The following is a 19,698-nucleotide window of genomic DNA, read 5'->3' as shown; positions in this document are numbered from 1 at the left end:
AAAATATGCAGTGTGCTCTCATAAATGGATGCTCCTTTTGCTTCTTTAGATATGAGTGTTTCAAGTGGAAAAGCCTTAGAGGTCAGGAACTAATAAGGAGCCTTGTGGGTGGTTCATGGGAAAGAAAATAAAATAGAATGCAATAACATAAATGGGGGAAGGGGCATAACAGGGTAGAAGGGCTTAACGGGTGAGAGCTGGGAGGGAAGAGAAGAGGGAGGGAGAGGAGGGGTACCACTAAAGGCCTTCTGTTTTTGTTTTGAGGGATTTTAGTGTTTTGGGTTTTTTTGTTTGGTTGGTTTTTTTTTTTTTTTTTTAAAGACAGGTCTCCCTGTAGCCCCTTGTTGGCCTAGAACTCTCTATGTAGACTTCGCTGACCTCCATCTCAGAGAGCCTGCCTCATCCTCCCATGAGCTGGGATTAAAGGTATGTGCCACTATGCCCTGCTAATAAAGGTTTTTTGAAAAGCTTCTTACAACATATACATATCCAATATAAAGGGAGTTTAAATGTAGTTACCCTATAACAGGAGTTAAGTGGCCCTAACAGATACCACAGGCTGGCAAATGGAAAGCCTAATGCCAGGAATGATTAAGTCTTTTGGAGTTGTGGACCAGGGACGTCCCACATACCCTCAAACAATATTGGCTACTATGGCTGCACTTCGTTAACCACCAGAAATTGACAGTAAGACCCTACTGCTGAAAACACTTTGTATCCGAGTCACAGAACAAACAAGGAAAACAATCAAGCTGCTGCTGAGTGTTTGGACTTTAAAATATGTATTTCACCTTTCTTGGTTGCAATCCTTCTCCCTCACTCCTCTGTCTGGTAACTTGTTTCTGTCTTGCTGTTAGATTCTCATGGAGTCCTTTATCCTCATTTCCTATATTGTGAACTATTTGTTACATTTATTTTAAAGACAACCTTTGATTTTATAATTCTCACAGGAAATACCTGCAGTGTCACATTCTGTTACTTTATTCTAACTTAACTGGATACACTTTGAAATGCAAATTCAGGTAATATAAAGGATTACATTTGGGGCTGGAGAGACGACTCAGTGGCTAAAAACACTGGCTGCTCTTAGAAAGGACCAGGGTTCAGTTACCAATACCCACATGGTGCCTAACAACCGTCCATATATCCAGTTCCAGGGGCTCTGAGACCCTCTTCTGGTCGGTGACCACTGCGCAACATGGGTGCACTTACATACATGCAGGGAATACACTCATACACATAACATAAAACGTTTTCCAAAGGATTGGCTCCAACAGCATCCTATCACCTCCGATAGGCCTGCTGTCTCCCACAGGCCAAGCCTCCCTCTGGTCCAAGCCCCTGCTGATTTACCTGTGTCCCTGTGCCGAGCCTACCTCTAGCTCATGTCTTTTCTGGTATACATGCCCAAGCACCCCTTTTACTGATCCTCTGTGGGTGCCATATTAACTACATGCAGTTTACTGGAAGATACCACTTTCTGTGCTCCTTTCCCTCAGCTTTGAATCATGATTTGGTATTCATGTTTGGGACAGCATTTTTAGATGAATTATTATTTTTGTTCGCCAATTCACACGTTATGACTCCATTATCGACGGCATCCAGGCGAATTGCCATCAGTGGTCGAGCGTTATGGTCCAGTCATCTGTTGTTGCACACCAACAGTTTCAAAATCGTTCCCTTCATATCTGAGCTTCTGCAGTCTCATCCTGAATGTCGCTTTTTTTATGGCTTCTCTTACATTATTTATAGTGAACATTACCTAATCTTAATACGCTTCTATTTTTTTTCAATTGAACAACAAACCCAGTCACATCTCTTCCAAATAATTCCCTGTTGTCCTGATGCCACTGTCTGTAAATCTTACTGCATGGACTCACAAGGTCCACTAGGAAAGTAAGGCCAGCCCCTCTGTAAGACATTCCTTATGTGGCCATATGAGAAGGTAAAAAGAAACAGATAATGCTAACTGTAACATATTTTATTTAACTCAGTAAAACCAAAATCTTATCATTTTAAGATACAATCAATATAAAAATTTCATTTTTAAAATGAAGTCTTTGGGGCCAGTCAGTGGTTGAGAGTACCTGCTGTTCTTGCAGAGGACCTGGGTTCAGTTCCCAACACCCACTTTGGAAGACACACAAACTTTTCTGACTCTGGTTCCAGTGGAATCAAATGCCCTCTTCTGGCCTGTATGGGAACTACATGAACTAATGTATACATGCATACAGGCAAACCACTCATTCAGAAACTAAAAATGAATGAATTGAAAGAAAACTAAGTCTTTGAACTCCAGTGTGTGTCATTCATGTAAGATATCTAACTGCAGTCCACCCATGCTTCAAAATGATCCCCAGTGACTCTGTGCTCAGTAGCTACGATAGCAACAGAGTAGGTTAGAGACCATCGTATTACCTCTGGCCCTCTTTGAGGTCTTGTATATTTTTCTCCCTGTCTGTTTCTCTGGATGAGCCATAGATTTTCCTTTAAACTGAGAATTCTATTCTGTTTTTTACACATCCATTGATCTCTTTATGTGTATGTTTTACTCCCAGAATTCACAATGGTGCTATGTCTGAGGGGGAAAAGGCTCTCGACACAAAGCCTAAAGAAAGCCTGAGGAGTTCCATCCCCAGTAATCCCATGGTGCAATGAGAAAATTGAACCATCTCCCACCAGCTGTCCTCTGACCACCACACACGTGGACCCTATACACATATATACATATTTTAAAACGAACACACAAATATGTTAACATTCTGAAAAACTTCTTTCCAATCTTTGTCAGATTGTTCTAGAGAACAATTTTAATCAGGAATGAATTCAGGTATCAACTTTTCTGTTTTGTTTCTATTGTGCTTGATAGACGTAGATTTGAGCCTTTTACATTTTAGGCATGCAGGCTCATTAGGCAGGGGATTATTCTTACTGTGTTATTCTTGCTGAGGTCTTCACCCTCCTTCCTCCTTCTATAACACACCTGCACCTCACATCCTTATTTAAAATCTCTGTTCCCCCTTTCTCTGTGCTAACAGACCACTTGGGCAGGGTGTCTCAGCTGGTTGTCTCCTCACTTTCCCACCAGAAGACCCTCTGAAAGGCGTTCACCATGCAACCAGGGAGTGGTGTTTGCATAAATGCACAGTCATCCAGGAGACTAGGGGCTACGTTTGTTAAACATGTCATTGAAGTCACAGAGAGCCCCATCAGGCTCTTGCTTGAGGCAGTGAGGATTCTATCTTCTGTCTCTAAACTCAGATTCAAAACTCTTAAATTGCCAGTCTTCTCATTTAGATCCTGTGGTCAGAATACTACAGCTTTAGCTCAAGTTTTGCCATAGAATGTTGGTTGGCCTCTTTCCTGCCTGTGGTTAAGCTGAAGCTATAATGTGATTACACATATATTTTTAAATTTTTGATTCATCTGTTTTATGTGTATGAGTGTTTTGTTTGCATGTATATAAGTGCACCCATGTCATGCACTACCCTCTGAGGCCAGAAGAAGGGGCTGAATCCCCTGAAACTGGAGTTACAGAGGTTGTTAGTTGCCATGTGGGTGCTGGAACTGAACCTGCATCCTCTGGAAAAGCAGCCAGTGCTCTTATGAGCCACCTCTCCAGATCCTGACTATGCCCTTTTGATCTTGAATTAAAAAAAAAATAATAATATACAACTGTATATTTATAGATGCATTTAATTATTTGGTGTTTCTGGCAGAAAAAGACTTTGCCACAATTTTACTTTACTTGATTTTAGAGCTGACTTTATAAAATATTTTTGTGACAAATGCATTAATGCCTTTATTTGGAACATCAGTAATACAAGCAATTTACAGTTTCTCAGTCCGTGTCATGCTTAGGGTGAAAAGGTTTCACTGAGATTATGCAACATGAATGATATCAACATCCTCAAATACAGGACTGTCCGTGCAAACAGACTGTCCATGAAAGTATACCAACGACAAAGATCAAGTCTTCTTTTCTCAAAACATAAAATACAACTTCATAGCTCCTAAGCAGTTACTACAGATGCTAACAGCTAACGACTTCTAACAACTTTTATACAGTCTTATTTATGAAGTAAAATGACTTTAAATGCATATATCAATAGAATCCTATTATCATAATCATGATGAGTGTTTATGATTACTAGCTCATAAAATTAAGTGTCCCAAAGCATACTTATAAAGTGATAATTCTGTCATTAATACTACTGCTCCGGTTATTACATAACAAAATTTCGGGCATAAATCTTTCCAAAATACAACAGAAGATGACCTACATATTGAATAAGTTCTGTACAAAGAATCAACATTGCATAATGTAATTTTAGTCAGAACTATAATGAAATTTCCATCAAGTATAGACTACTGGACTATGTATCATACATTTGTCACGGAAATTACTGAGAAACTTTCTTGATGCATCTAAATTTATAAAAATCCTGCTAAGAAGAAACATTGTCAATCAAATTATATAAAGACTGAACTTGACATTATCAAATTAAAACTCACATCTTTTGAATATACTTGATTTCTATAGCAACTTTCAGGAAACTTATCAGCATGTGATCCTGGTATACTTACTTGAGGTAAAATGGATGGGCTCATCTTTCTAAATAGCACTTAATAGATTTCTATTTGAAGTGTATTAATCTGAAAATATTTTAAACCTACAGAAAAACTGAAATAGAACAGTAAATACTCAATGGCATATCCAACAAGTTCAAGCAGTTAAGATTTTACTAGTCACTGAAGAAATACTCTAACCTACTGTCTATAAAATGTATCATAACTCTGTATCGACTAAGAGGTGATCCATCAAGGCCCAGTGTACAAATGTGATGACAACTAATCTTTATTGTCAACGTGACTGGAGACAAGACTTTGGGTATTTTCAAAGAGGTTTAACTCAGAAGAGGACACCCACGCTGAGGATGGGTGGTCCCATTCCACAGGCTTAGGTAAGAGGAACATCAGCATCCATCTCTCTCTGCTCCCTGACAACAGATGCAATGTGACCACCTACTCCTGTTTCCACCACCATGCCTTCCCACATAATGGATTGTATCACACTTTAAATCATGAATCAAAATAAACCCTTCCTTCCTTGTTTTATCAGATATTTTAACACAGCAATAAAAAAGAAAGTAACACAATTAATCTTGCAGATATGTTGGCAATTTTTGCTTAGTCCCTCCCTAATTCCTCTAGAACAAGTTCACATCAAGGCTAGACAAACCCGTTTCCGAATTTATAAGTATAACAATGTATTGGGTTTATGTGTAAATCTGGTGTTTCAGGTCTAAGAGAAGAGTCCTTTTCATCTACATGGCTTCATAGTGAGTACTTTTCTTGTGCCTAGGAGATATCAGTCTAAGGATGAAATAACACAATGATTTACAAAAATGATTTTTAGGGCCAGGCCTGGTGGCACATGCCTTTAATCCCAGCACTCAGGAGGCAGAGGCTGTGAGATCAGGGTCAGCCTGATCTACACGGTGAGTTCCAGGCCCTGCTGGGGCTACAGGGAGACCCTGGCTCAAAAAGACCATAAAAAATTTCTATAGAAATGAAGTACTTGGAAGACTTTCAGGTATTGTCAAAGAGGCACAGTTTTAAGTTGAAAGCAAGTCAGGAAAACATAAGACAAGAGACCTACAAGCTGGAAACCTCTAAGGGAAAGATGAATCACAAAGAGACAAAATGCAACCTCCGAATTAAAAAGTGAATTTCAGATATGAAGGCACTTAACCCATTTTTCATATTATGAGTTTAAACTGTGTTGGCAGAACTAGAGCCCAATTCAGTGTGTGCAGGAAAACGGCTCTGGAAGGGGATGAACAGCAAGTAGATACGCTGTGCGTAAATTACCTCAACTTAGCGGAAACGCCATTGGTCTTGCAATAACTCAAAGACTTTTTAAACATTTATCTATTTTTAATGTTTTATTTGACAATTCCGTACAGTGAATTTTGATCAAGTTCAGATTTCCCTGCCCATCTCCCCTACCGTACCCCCTGACTTTACGTAGTCTACTGTGTTTTTTGTTTTGTTCTAAAGGCCTGGGGAGTCTAATTTGTATTCACCAAATACTCTTGGGTGTGGGCCTATTCCCTGGACTCTGACATCACATCCCTAAAGAAAACTAACTCTTCCTTTTCCAGAAACTATCAAAAGCTCCTCCTCAGGGTTGGGGCAAACACCTCCCCCTACTGTCTAACTCAACTCAGGCTTGCACTAGTCTTTCGTGTCCTGTCACAATCACTGTGGGTTCCTGTGTACAAACGCCTTGTTGTGTTCAGAGAACATGGTGTGGTTATCCTTGACCTCTGATTCCTAGTCTTTGTGCCTCCTCTTCTGCCATCTCCCTGAGACTGGGAGACAGTGTGATACAGGTGTTCCACTCTACACACTGACCAGTTGTGGGTGGCTATTAGTTACCATCGGCTGCAAGAAGACAGTTCTCTGGTGACAGTCGAGAGAGGCACGAATCTAAAGATTCAAATTCAGAATTTTATCTTATTTTGCACCTCTGAAGGCATCATTCCACTGTTTTCAGATTTGTCTGTTGAAAATTCAGATTTTTCACTCAGGTTTCTTTGAGGTTCTCTCTTTAGTTGGCTTTTTAAAAGTTTTGGTACAATTTATATCCAGTGGATTTTTTTTTTTTTTTTTTTTTTTGGTAGTTCCTAGAAACTTCAGCAATGAAAAGGCCAAGAGCCCTACTATGTGCTATACTGAAGATCAGACCAGAAAGGGAAAAAGCAGCCCCTGTGATCTGTGAGTGAGGCCTTTAGTTATGGATGTGTCTGCCACTCCCAGGAATGTCAGGGGCTCCCCTGCTGAGCATTCCCAACAGGGGCAAGGCCACTGTGTCCTCACAAGACAAAACAAGGTCATTGTCAGGGTACACAAACAACAAATCCTTCACTGCCCTGGCTGACACCAGGGCTGTGCTTCCTGATCATTTACAGCACATGGTGGTAGAAGTTCCCTGGTGCTGGGAGGTGAACATGGTGCCTGGAGAGGCTACAGGAAGCAGGAACAGTACCAGGGTGGCAGATGGTCTCCATGTCCAGCAGACCAGGAAGCAGAGGGAACAGTCCCAGGTTCATAACCATCACAGGTCCTCTCCTGTGACAGACCCGAGGGCCATGCCTCCTACAACTTCACAGCCTCTCCAGACCCTGCTGCAGCTGGGGAGAGGTCAGGGAAAGCAGGAGCTAGTGGGGGACATTTCAGATTCAAACCCAGCGCATAAAGTTTTTAAAACAGAGCTATACTTCTAGAGAGATATTGGAAACAGTATTGAAAGTTGTGTAATAAGCAAAAATCTAAGATTTTTAAAATAGTTTTAGAAATAAAATTACTCAGCTCTACGTAAACTAATTTATCAGTAGTGACTCTCAATGAGTTTGTGGTATCTGATTTATGAAAAATTTAATGATTTTATTTTTATTTTATGTGTATGACTGTTTTGCCTGCATGTATGTAAGCACATCACATGTGTGCAGTGCCCAGAAAAGGCCAGAGGAGGATGTCGGATCCTCTGGAACTGGAGTTTCAGATGGTTGTCAGCCACCATGTGGGTGCTGGGAACCAATCCCAGGTCTTCTCCAAGAGAACACAGTGCTTTTAATTGCTAAGCCATCTCTACAGCCCCCTCCTTTTTTTTTTTTTTTTTTTTTTTGGTATCTTAATTTCAATAGGTTATCTATACATCTGCTAAAGAATCACTTTAAAATTTTCAAAAGTTCAATTGATGAGAAACTCGTGAAGTCCATACCCAGCTGAGGAACTATTGGCAGCTGACGTTGCAGGGGAGGGAGTCAGTGCTCTGGTAGGTTCCCAGACTCCAGTGGGTGGCTCTATCCCTATACACATACTGCTGGCATTAAAGGGGGAGGTCAATAGGTTTATAAAAGTGTATGATCTGTGGAGGGAAATGTAATGGAAGAGGCAAGAGACAGGCTGGAACAGAGGGAGTGGGGGGGGTTGACAAAGACACATTATATTTGTATATGAAGTTCTAAAAACAATATTCTTTAAACGATTAGGCTAGTGGCCTAGAGAGGAAACCCTGCATCATGTCTTGGCAGGCCGGTGACACCTCTTCAAACTTGGCAGTACACAGACTGTTCATTTTTATGCTTGCTGAGAGTAAGCCCCAGACCAGACCCAAATGGATCGTGACTCACACCTGGTTCTTTAAAATAGTTTTCTTAGACCATTCCTACAAACAGGGCCCATTCTTATGCCAAATTTCAACATAACCCAAGTGAGTCATGTGGAAGCATTAAGTGGTGTCACAGACACTGAATAGAGATGTCCCTACTCTTCAGTGGTTCATTATTGATGTCATGGTAACGAGTGGCATCCTTTGAGCACTGAGCAAAGAGTGCTCTATTTTTTAAACAGGGAAAAAGACTCCATGCACCTTAATGAGAGCCTCTACAACGTTCTTCAGCTGTAGTTATTAAGAGTCTTGAAAGTCCCTGTACCTTCTGCCACAGAGTAGCCAGTCGTTGGGCATCAGGCCTTGTGCAATTTAAGCACCTCATTCCAGGGGTGCAGTATGAATCACTTTCATATTTGGGGCTGAAGTGCATTGGTGAGTTTTCTCGTCACCATGATAACATGCACGATGAAGGGACTTGTGGGAGGAAGGGCTTGTCTCAGTTCCTGAGCGTACACAAGGAAAGCACGGTAGCACTTGTGCCTGGGAACAGCTCCTTGTCTGAGGCGTATGCTCACATCTTGGTACTCTGGGTCAGACACAGACCCAGGCTATGACCTTGAAGCTCTTTCCCTAGGGTCCTACCTTGGTGCTCTGTCCAAAAGGTCCCATAATCTCCCAAAACAGTGCCGTCAACATACCAGACAACGTGTATACCACATGAGCAACAGAAAGCAAAACTTGGTTCGTGAGTTTTCATTTCCTAACGCATCCTGCTCCTGACAAGAATGCCTAGCTCCATAGTTTATCAAAACACATGCAGTGAAGATGTTCACTGCATACTGAACCTATCTCGAACGCTGGATTAGTTCATTAGAAAAGCAGGACTGCATGCAGACTCTAGAATGTTTGATGCCCGTGGGAATTAAGCAGCAGACACAGTAGGGGGCTTTCTTTCCTCCCCCCATTCTTTTCCTATTTGTGTAGATTCCAAGCACTTCAAAGGCCAGAAAAAGAGTGGGTCCACTTAGGTTTTGCATGCGCACAGTGAGGAGGAGCCAGAGATGACCACTGCTGTCACGGCTGGACTTTACATCCAGTTCCTGGTTGCCAACAACGTGGCCTGAATTTGTAAGCACGGAGAGCCCTGTTTTGCATACCAATCTTATCCAAGAAAGAAAGACAGCCTACTTCCACACTGCAGCAATCCTCATCCACATATCCCATAATACAAAGCTAAAAACATGAGCAGTCTTCACTAAAATTTGCTTGAAATATTTTTCGAGTAACTTCAGAAATACTCAGAGATGGGGCTGGAGAGATGGCTCAGTCGTTAAGAGCACTGTCTGCTCTTATAGAGGACCCAGGTTGGAATCCCAGCACCCACACACCAGCTAACAACTCTCTGTAACTCCAGTTTCAGATGATCCAGCGCCCTCTTCTGACCTCTGTGGGCATTGCATGACATGGGTGCACTTACATACATATAGGCAATGCATTCAAGACATAAATATTTTATGAAAATTTCTGAAGTATACAGAGAAGCTAAGAGAAAAGGACTTTTACTGTTACCTCTGTGGGCATTGCATGACATGGGTGCACTTACATACATACAGGCAATGCACTCAAGACATAAATAAAATATTTTATGAAAATTTCTGAAGTACACAGAGAAGCTAAGAGAAAAGGACTTTTACTGCTGAAGAGCAATTACAAATTCTCTTTAAGGATTTACCTCCCTCACTTCCCCTTTGACTCCAGAAAGCTTAACTTTATATAGTACTAAACTTATCTTGAGTAATACTTGATGATCCTATTTTCTGACACCAATTTTGGCTAGAATGTGATTTCTAGATGAATTTCTTGTTTAATAATTAGAAAAGAAATGAAAATAAGTGAGAAAATTTCTCAGTTTTGATGACACAGAATTCCACAGCTGTTTTGAAACTGAAGATCTCTATAGACGCTCTCTCAGAAAGCAGAGGGAAACATCAGAGTGTAATTTTCACAACAGAACAACACTGGAATTCCAGAAATGTCAAGGTATAGTGGTTACAAACTGACATAGACTCAAAAATCAGTTTCATATGAATAGCTGCATACGTATGCTAATTTTTATACTGAGCTGCTTAGAGAACATGGGGTAAAGACTAATCTTGAAAATCATCATAAAGTAGATAAATGTGCACACATATATACATGGGTATATGTACATACATTTGAAATTATGTGCTTTGGGAGCTGGAGATATGGCTCAGTAGTTAAGAGCACTGGCTGCTCTTGCAGAGGACCTGGGTTCAGGTCCCAGCACCCACAGGGCAGCTAACAACCAACTGTCCATAACTTCAGTTCCAGAGAATCCAATGCCCACTTCTGACCTCTGTGGGCATTACACGACACAGGTGCACTTACATACATGCAGCCAATACACTCAAACACGTAAAATAATAAAATATTTAAACTATGTGCTCCTGCAGACCTCATTGCTTATGAGATGTGCTGTAATGTCACTTATATTTGTTTTGTTACTGTTTTCATTGAAGACTAATACAATAAAAACTGGATACCACATACACACAAGAGTCCGACTCCAGTGCAGATCTGGTGTGTGGAGCAGCTGCTGTGTGCCTGCTGTTCTGCACTGTCTTTGTAAATAGAGTGAGACCTTTTGAGTTCTATGTCTTCACCCTCAGAGGGCTGTTCCAAATTAAAGGTATGTAATAAAATATGCAGGATGGAAATGAGAGCTGGAAATGCTTGTCTCCATCAAATGCTAGACATTCAGACATCGCTTTCCTGGTGAACCCTTCCTTTTAGCCTTCAGAAGCAAGCAAATGCCTCTTTCAGAAAAGAACGGCCACTGCAGCTGAGGTTTTACTATTCACTTCAGGTTCTCAGACTTCTGACATCATCACTCACCTGCACTCTGGTCTCCTTATGGCATTTGGAGACTGGTATCCAACCCCACAAGAATGAAGCATCCCAGGGCAGGATATTTGGCTCAGCACTTAAGAACACTGACTGCTCTTGCCAAGACCCTGGGTTAGATTCCCAGCACCCACATGGCAGCTAAGAACCCAACCACCCATAACCCCAGTTCCAGGGGCTCCAACACCCTCTTCTGACCCATAAGGACACTGCACAACGAGGGTACACTTACATGCAGGCAATACATGCATACACATAAAAATAATTTTTTATCCTTTAATTTTTTTATATTTTTTTGTTTTTGTTTTTGTTTATTTTTTAGAAGAAGCATTTCATTACAGCTTTAACATACTCAATAACAGTTTCCAGAGCAAAGATACATCTCTTTCAAAAGTGGCTATAAAATTTTAGGTTCACAGTTGAATTAATACAGTTATACAATATTGAACTCAGTATAAACCCTGTAAGGCATAAAATTGAATGAGTTTTTACACCTTTAAAAAAGATCTTCATTTCATTTTAAAATATACTGTTTCTTACAGAAAGACTCATTGTTTTTGCTAATAATACTTAGATGTTGGCGCATGCGTCTCTAATCCATATGTATCTGATTATTACTAGTTTTAAAAATAATGAAGCATCACTAAAAATCCTGTAGTCATCTTTTAGTTTAGCTTCTTTCCTCTTCGCTGTTTTGTTTGAGACAGTCCTGCTATACAAAATAGTCCAGACTGGCCTCAAACACCCCCTCCTCCTACCTCATTCCTCAAATAGCTAGAATTGCATATCTATACCACCACACCTGGCTGATCTGCCAGGTTTTTATTTATTATTTTTATTTTATGCATATGAGTGTATTCCTGCTTGTGTATAAGTGCATAAGGTCATGCAATGCCTTTGGAGGGCATTAGATGCCCTGGAACTGGAATTACAGATGGTTGTTAGCTGCCAAGTGGGTGCTGGGATTCGAACCCCGGTCTTCTGCAAGTACATTCAGTGCTCTTAACCATTGAGCCATCTCTCCAGCCCTTGATCTGTAGTTTTGATGCTGTTCAACATTCACTGACTTTTTCCAAAGTCCTTCCTCTGAATCTGGTCCTTTACAACTCAACATCGCCACCATCTCTCTGAACTCCTCTTTGTGCCTTTTATTTTCTATCTCCTTCCTGTGAAAAATACTGTAAGCCACTCATCAGGCAGGAACTCATACTTCTTCCCGTCTTTGCTTCATAAAAGTTAGACACCCTCACCGCATTATCCAGCCACTCTTCCCAGCCAACTGTATGCAGTTTGACCCTAATCACACATGGTCTCCTGGATTTGGGGAGGGCTAAAGTATATAATCCGGAGAAGGCTAGGAAGAGAAGGCATGACCCATGCTGGGTAAAGGCTTTCCAGTGTGATACCCTCAGGAATAAGCAATGCCTATTCCCTTTTAAGGTTCTAAGGTCAATCAATTCATTGGTTCCCCAGTAAAACTTTAATCAAACATTGGCTTGACATTAGAACCTTAAAAGGGAATAGGCATTGCTTAGCATCCCCAGGAAAAGAAGTCTCACAACAGATGGAAAATTTGTTAATGCTATTATGTCTCACAATTATTTTTTTTAAAAAAAGAATGAGAATGTAAAAGGTGTTAAGAGGATGTGGGAATGGAGATATTTTCTAAAATAGAAAAGGATGAGAAAGCCTTAGCAAGTGATGAAGGTCTATGTAGGTTTGTTATGATACATAAAGGATGAGACAAAAATAATATACACATAAGCTTAAAATGACTATGGTCATAGTATAGTCAACTAGTTTAAGGAACAAAACATATCTAGTCAAGGTTTATTTGAGAACATTTGGTTTTTTTACCCAAGCTTTATCTACATAGCTCATGATAATTAAAAGTACCAGACTGGTGGAACTAACCTTATTGGATGTTTAACAGCCATAGTTTGAGGCCTATACTAATTGGTCAGGGGGACTTAAAGGACAGTTTTTGCTCCTTGCCCTCCAAGGTCAACTAAGTTCCAGGGGACTATGGAACATCTCTCAAAATGTCCTGTAACTATGGTGAGTCACCTGTTGTCTTGTTCAGGGAGGACAAGGAGACCCCACCAGATGGACTTGAACCAGTGTCCAGTCTACAAAGAGAAGGGTGAACTTAGAGGAAACATCTCATCCATGCTTCCAAGTGAAGCCAGACATGGTTGTACAGAACCTTTGACTTATCTTCACATAGATGGAACTGGTAAAAGAAAGGAGTCAGGAGCTCCTCCCAAGCCCATGTGATCCCTGAGGAACAGATCCTCAAATGACCTTAAGTATAAAAATAAATTGATTTATTTGGGTCAACTGTATGGTCTTAAACACTCAAAAGGAAAAGTCTAACCAAAGAGTAAAGTCATCAGTATATTTTAAATACTGCTCAGATGTAAGACTTCAAATCTTGGTCTACAATACTGTAGGGCCCACCTGTAGCTAAGGGAGATGACCCACTATTGGTCTAAAATGATGGCTACATTTGTTTTCTCTCCCTATCTAGAAGCCTTTACCCTTTGAGAGGGAACTGATGCCGATTCTAGCCACTCCAACAGCTATCAAAGTGCCTGAAAACAAATCCTAAGTCCATCACTTTCAAGTCCAGCCTGGGCAGACAAAAGAAAAATGAGGAGGAGCCCAATAGAGGGATGCTTTTGGAAGCCCTTATCAAGAAATTCCAATGGACTGCTTATGGACATTTGAAAATTGCCCTGTTCTTTTTTCTAGTTCCCTGTCTAGAACTTGTAATGCTGATTACTCTTGCCTTTACTTCTCTTTCACAAAAAGAGTTATGCAATTTGGGAGTCTTTTAGATTGCCCCATTGAAGGGGTACCACAATTGCCTCGCCCTGGCATAAAATTACTGAAGGGGTACTCCAATTGCCTCACCCTGCATCCCTGTTCAGCATGGAAGAAGCCAGAGTGATCTGCACCCCTATTCCCTATTGGCAATTTGGGTAACCCCTTCAGAGGATGGTGTGATGAGAATAGGAGGTAGGAATTGGCTGGCAGTTAAGGTAAAAAGACCCCAAAGAAAAGTAGTTTCTTGGCTAAACATGAATGTCCTTGGGCCTCTTAGCAACGTACTCTGTTCCAAAAGCCAAAAATGTCAAAAGTATTTAGGAAGCTTGTATCTAATCCTTAAAAGATTTTAGGGATACCTCTTCAGAGGGGGGAATGTTAGAATAGCCAAAAGCCCCATAAGAAATAAAGAAAAAGAAAGAATACATTAAGTTATCAGAAAAAAAAAGTGATGGGGAGATATGGGAGGAAACACCTTATATGCATGTATGAAATTCTCAATAAATTATTTATTCAAATAAATTTTAAAAACACATAAAGGTTCAAAGACCATGTAAAGAAAAATTAAATGAAAAATGTCCAATTGCTAAACATATAAGGGATGCCAAATTACAATTCTAACAGTTTCAAAATAAAATGCCATAATCAAAGGGGCAGTTAATGACTTGTTTTTCCTAATTGAGATAACAGAAAATCAAGTCTTACAAAGTACATTTGCAATAAAAGCAGCCCCAGACACATGTTCGGTGTGGATCTCTGGGTCTTTCATAGGCGCTAACAAAGTTACCTATGAATGGGCTGGGGAGATGACCCAGCAGTTAAGAACACTGGATGCTCTCACAGAGGACCCAGGTTCAGTTTCCAATACCCACATGGGAGCTAACAACCGTCAGTAACTCCAGTTCCAGGGGACCCAACACCCTCTTCTGACCTCTGCGAGCAATGCACGACACGGATGCACTTACACACATGCACGCAATACACTCATACACATAAAAGTAATAAAATATATTTTAAAAGTTAAAAAAAAGACATTTCCATAGAGCCGATATAAAATGTTCTTTAAAAAGTAAAGTATATTCAATGCTGTCTGTGACTGCAAATCAAATACTACTTGAGAAAAATTCAGAACTTTGATTATCTCAATATTATGTTAGGAGAGGTGAGTTTCAAATGAAGTATCAGTCACAAGCAAGCCCGTAAAGCTGTCACTTTGTCAACAAAGGTTTGACCTATTCTCAAACACAATGGTCAGGTCTGCTTCTTCCGGCTGGAATGACTGAAGACATGGACACATTTCAAATTTATGACCACAATGTTTTCCAAACAAATGGCGTGAGTAGCTGTAACAAAGTAAGATGTGGGCTGGAGAGATGACTCAGTGGGTAAAGTGCAACTGGGACAACTTGAGTTCTGATCCCCACGAGGGAAGGAATTACTAAGAATGAAAACTGTGTCATAGGAATGATCACCTCCGGCTGAGTGACCTTGCACAACCTGAAAGTGCAAACTGCCTTGGGGGTCCCTTCTGTTTTGTTTTCACAGTCTTTGTATTTCTAACACTCAGAAGACAGAAGACGGGGGGCATTTGTCTTTAACTCCAGAGCTCCCCTGTGACCAGAGGCAGAAACAGCAGAGCCCTGAGAGGCAGGTGCGGTGCACGGCCAGAACAAGAGAGTACGTCTCAAACAGGGTGGAAGACAAGGATCAGCACCCGGGGCTGTCCTCTGACCGCCACGTGCACACCACAGCACACATGTGCATGCACTGAAATACATTACACACACACACGAACACACACACACACACACACACAGGTCGGGGGGGCATTTTGAAAAGATAAAAGGGGGGTAATAAAACCCGTAACACCGAGGTCTCCCTACATCACGTGAATGTTCCATTAACATGAGAATTGCAACACCCAGGACACAGGGACCCTGCTCACACAGCTGTACTGTCTGGGGCACAGACCAGCAAGGGAGTCACACATGCTTCACGACGATCCAACGACCCCCCAGCACTGTTGGTGCTGTCCCTGCACACACTTCTCTTCGTCTTCTTTTACTTTCCATGTTGCCAAGAGGGGGGCCTGCGCAGGGTCGAACTCTCGGGGTTAGGTAACAAACAAGGCTCTGCAAGTACGAGGTGTATGGAGAGGGGTCAGTCACAGGGACCTGTGTGCTTGGCAGTGAGATTGGGAGAAAGGATTTGGCACTTCTTCTGTGCCCATTTCCCCATCATGTAAGTGGGATGAAACCACCTGGTAACCGACACCCCTGCTAATGGTAACATTATCTAAGGGACATTTTTATCCCATCAGGGCACACAAATTAGAGCCCATGGCCTCGGTCTGACCTGCCATCTCCTTCCATAAATAAACTTGGTTTGCAACACAATGTCTACGCCATGGGACCTGCGGCCACTTTTCCTAAAAAGAATAAATCGACAGTATGTTGTGGACACTGTACAATCCCAAAGCTCAAAATGTTAACTACCTACCTGTAGGCCGAATTCTAGCTCTGCCAGGGCCATTTCATAGCTTAGGCCCGTTTCCTGTATCACAATTTAAACTGGGCCATCAACATGGCGCCCCCCCATAGCCCCACCTTCTTCCACACCTTTCCCCACAGATGGCCCGAGTGCATCATGCTTCTGCTGTGCTTTGATTGGTCTCCCTCCTCATGACTGGCACGTGATCAGCTCTTGATCCCCAATGCTAGATGTAAGCGGTGATCAGCATGACCTTTGCTACCATTGGCCCACAATGGGTGTTCTTTCATGGTATTGGATGATCATGTGTGTATATACAGCCTGCTTAACAATAAAGTGGAATTCCGCCCTGTGACGCTCTCCCAGGGGTCTTTGCTCCATCGCACTTGTCCTGGTGTGGACCCACACCTACCCCTAACGGAACCGACCAGCTTGCTATCAACCAACAAATTTATAGTTCAAGACATTAACCACCTACCAGCAATGGGAAAGCTTGCTGTCTCCCAGCAACTTACAAATCTCCAGTGTTTCATCTGACACATCTGCAGAGCAGTCTCCTGTCTCCACTAATCCTATGCAAGTATTTAATATGTATCAGTCACCTAGATCCAGAGTTCTCACACACATACACATATAAACATGTGTGCACACAAACATGCATACTTACACACATACACATATAAACGTGTATACACATAAACATATAGCACATGCATACCGGCATACATAAGTACTTATATACACACACATCCAAACTGAACACACATGCAGACACAAACACATAAACACATAAAAATCACACATATACATGGCACACATTACATACACAGGACAACACATACACACATGCACACGTATACACGTACATACATACACACATAAACATAACACACATTACAGACAGGACGACACACATACGCATGCACGCATACAGATACGCCATATGCGCACACACACAACTTGGTGAAGTGCCCTTATTTCCACTTCATCATTACGCATCTAGAAGGGAGGTGCCTCAGAGTGAACGTTGCACACAACTGACAATCCAATCCTCTAGATGTTGGAAAGTGCACCATTCATGAAATACAGAATTCAAAACTGCCTATATAATCAAATTAAATTACACTGATCTTTCCTATCAATCATGCACTGCTTCTTAGCTAATAACGCATTCAATCCTTAAAGATGGTATTATTCCCTGGAAAACACTTATATCACTATCAGACACACAGTAATTACTTCATAAATTTGAGTTATCGCTGATCAGCACGTAGCATTCCCAGTTCTAAAACCTGCTAAGGACACAATGAACACTCAGTGAAACTTTATTTACTTGGTGAATAAATTAAAAGGGATGAAGTATTGCTAAAGGTAATTTCACTTTAAGGGTCACTCAGGCCAAACCCTCAGGCCAACCTCTGGTTTTATGTTCCACGGACCCACAGTCAAGCTTCTAATTTTACTTGTTAACTGCATGGACCTAAGTCTCTTCACTTTCCTGCCTGATGTAGTAATTGTTTCTTTTTCCTGTTACCTGGACAATTCCATTAGGGACCTACATGTATTCTGTGATCTTTGACAGACTCTTGGGGCAGAATTCTAATCCGAATGAACAGATCCTAACCTACCTGCAACTGATAAATAACGTACTCAATAAATGGGCAAATGAATTGAACAGTTGCTTCTCAAATGAATTGTAAATAAATACACACTTTCAAAAAATATTTGACAATATCCTTAGGTATCAGAAAAACACAAATCAGAACTACATTGAGATTGTATCTCAACCCAGTCAGAGTGACTATCATCAAGAATGCAAAAACTAGCTTATGCTAGGGAAGATGTAAGAAGTTGAGAACACTTATATTTGTAGATAGAATCGCAAATTTGTGTAACTACTATGGAAATCAGCATGGAAGGCCTTCCAAAAAGAAAAAGTAAAAATAGTGCCACATGATGATTCAGATACACCACAGCTGGGTTAACAGTCCACGAAACCAAGGTCAGCAAGTGACAGGCCTGTCTGCACACTTGTTCTACTATGGCTCCATCCACAACAGCCCACTGTGGTCCCAGTTCAGGCGCCATCCACAGATCAATCAAGTTGCAAATCACAACAGGCACACGTGAAAGAGGAAAACCGGAAATAGAACTGGCTTTTATTCATTACCCGCTCCTATCAGGGCTGTTAAGAACCTGTCTTCATGGATTCTGTTAAATCTCTATGGAAAAAAAGAAAACCTTAAATCTTAACAGTTAATATCAAATATCACCTTTTCAAAAATATTATTATTTTATGTGTATGAGTGTATTACCTGCATGTATGTGAATGCACCCGTGTCATGCAATGCTGTGGAGGTCAGAAGCGGGCTTCAGATTCCCCTGGAACTGGAGTTAAGGACGGTTCATAGCCACGATGTGGGTGCTGGGAATCGAACCAGCTGAGCCATCTCTCCAGCTCCCAAATATCACCGTTTAAAACAAGGATAGGGGCTGGAGGGATGGCTCATGCCCTCCTCTGGCAGAAGACCTGGTTTCATATCCCAGAACCCACAATGGGAGGATCATAACTGCCTGTAAGTCCAGCTTCAGGACATCAGATACCCTCATCTGGCTTTTGTGGGCACATGCACACGCATGCACACACATACTTAAAAACTTAAACCTTTAAAAACCTAAGCTTTAAAGATGGGGACATTGTAGCTCAGAGGAATTAGTCATATTGAATTTAGCAGTGAATAGAGCTGATATCCAAACCCAGCTTTGACTTCAAAGTCCACTCCCCCTCTCTCCTGAACTCTGGTACTTCCATGTCTGTCTGTCTGTCTGTCGTGTGTGTCTCTCTCTCTCTCTCTCTCTCTCTCTCTCTCTCTCTCTCTCTCTCACACACACACACACACACACACACAGAGTATCAACTATGCCATCAAATAATTAGACAAAATACAACAATCATGTCAATTATTTTCACATAATGGTATGATATAGTGTTATGTACAGGTATATAATATAGTCACAATCAAGTATAATCCTTATCTTCGGGAAGCTCTATGATTGAGGAAGGTTAAGTAGGGTCTTAAATAATGGGTGAAATTAGAATGTAAAGGAGAAATGAGAACTGTCTTCTCAGTTCAGATTTATAAATATACTGAGGTCTCAAAATGATGATCATCTATGAAGTCGGTGGTACTCTAGGAAATCATCAGTACCAGGTTAGAAATCTCTGGTTCCACCACAGATTTGTGGAATCATAAATGCGTATCAGAAGATCC

The 19,698-nt window shown here is 41.2% G+C and overlaps 1 protein-coding gene across 1 annotated transcript in view; it reads right to left on the bottom strand.

Annotated features, from left to right (window-relative positions):
- Znf385d (zinc finger protein 385D) overlaps window positions 1-19,698 on the bottom strand; it is a 997,469-nt gene that overhangs the window by 917,550 nt on the left and 60,221 nt on the right. The window lies entirely within an intron of this gene.

The sequence above is a fragment of the Nannospalax galili genome, unplaced genomic scaffold, assembly GCF_000622305.1.
Source record: "Nannospalax galili isolate Female #2095 unplaced genomic scaffold, S.galili_v1.0 scaffold215, whole genome shotgun sequence".
Lineage (NCBI taxonomy): Eukaryota > Metazoa > Chordata > Mammalia > Rodentia > Spalacidae > Nannospalax > Nannospalax galili.
Note: the sequence above shows the minus strand (reverse complement) of the source record. Positions and strands in the feature narration are given on the sequence as shown.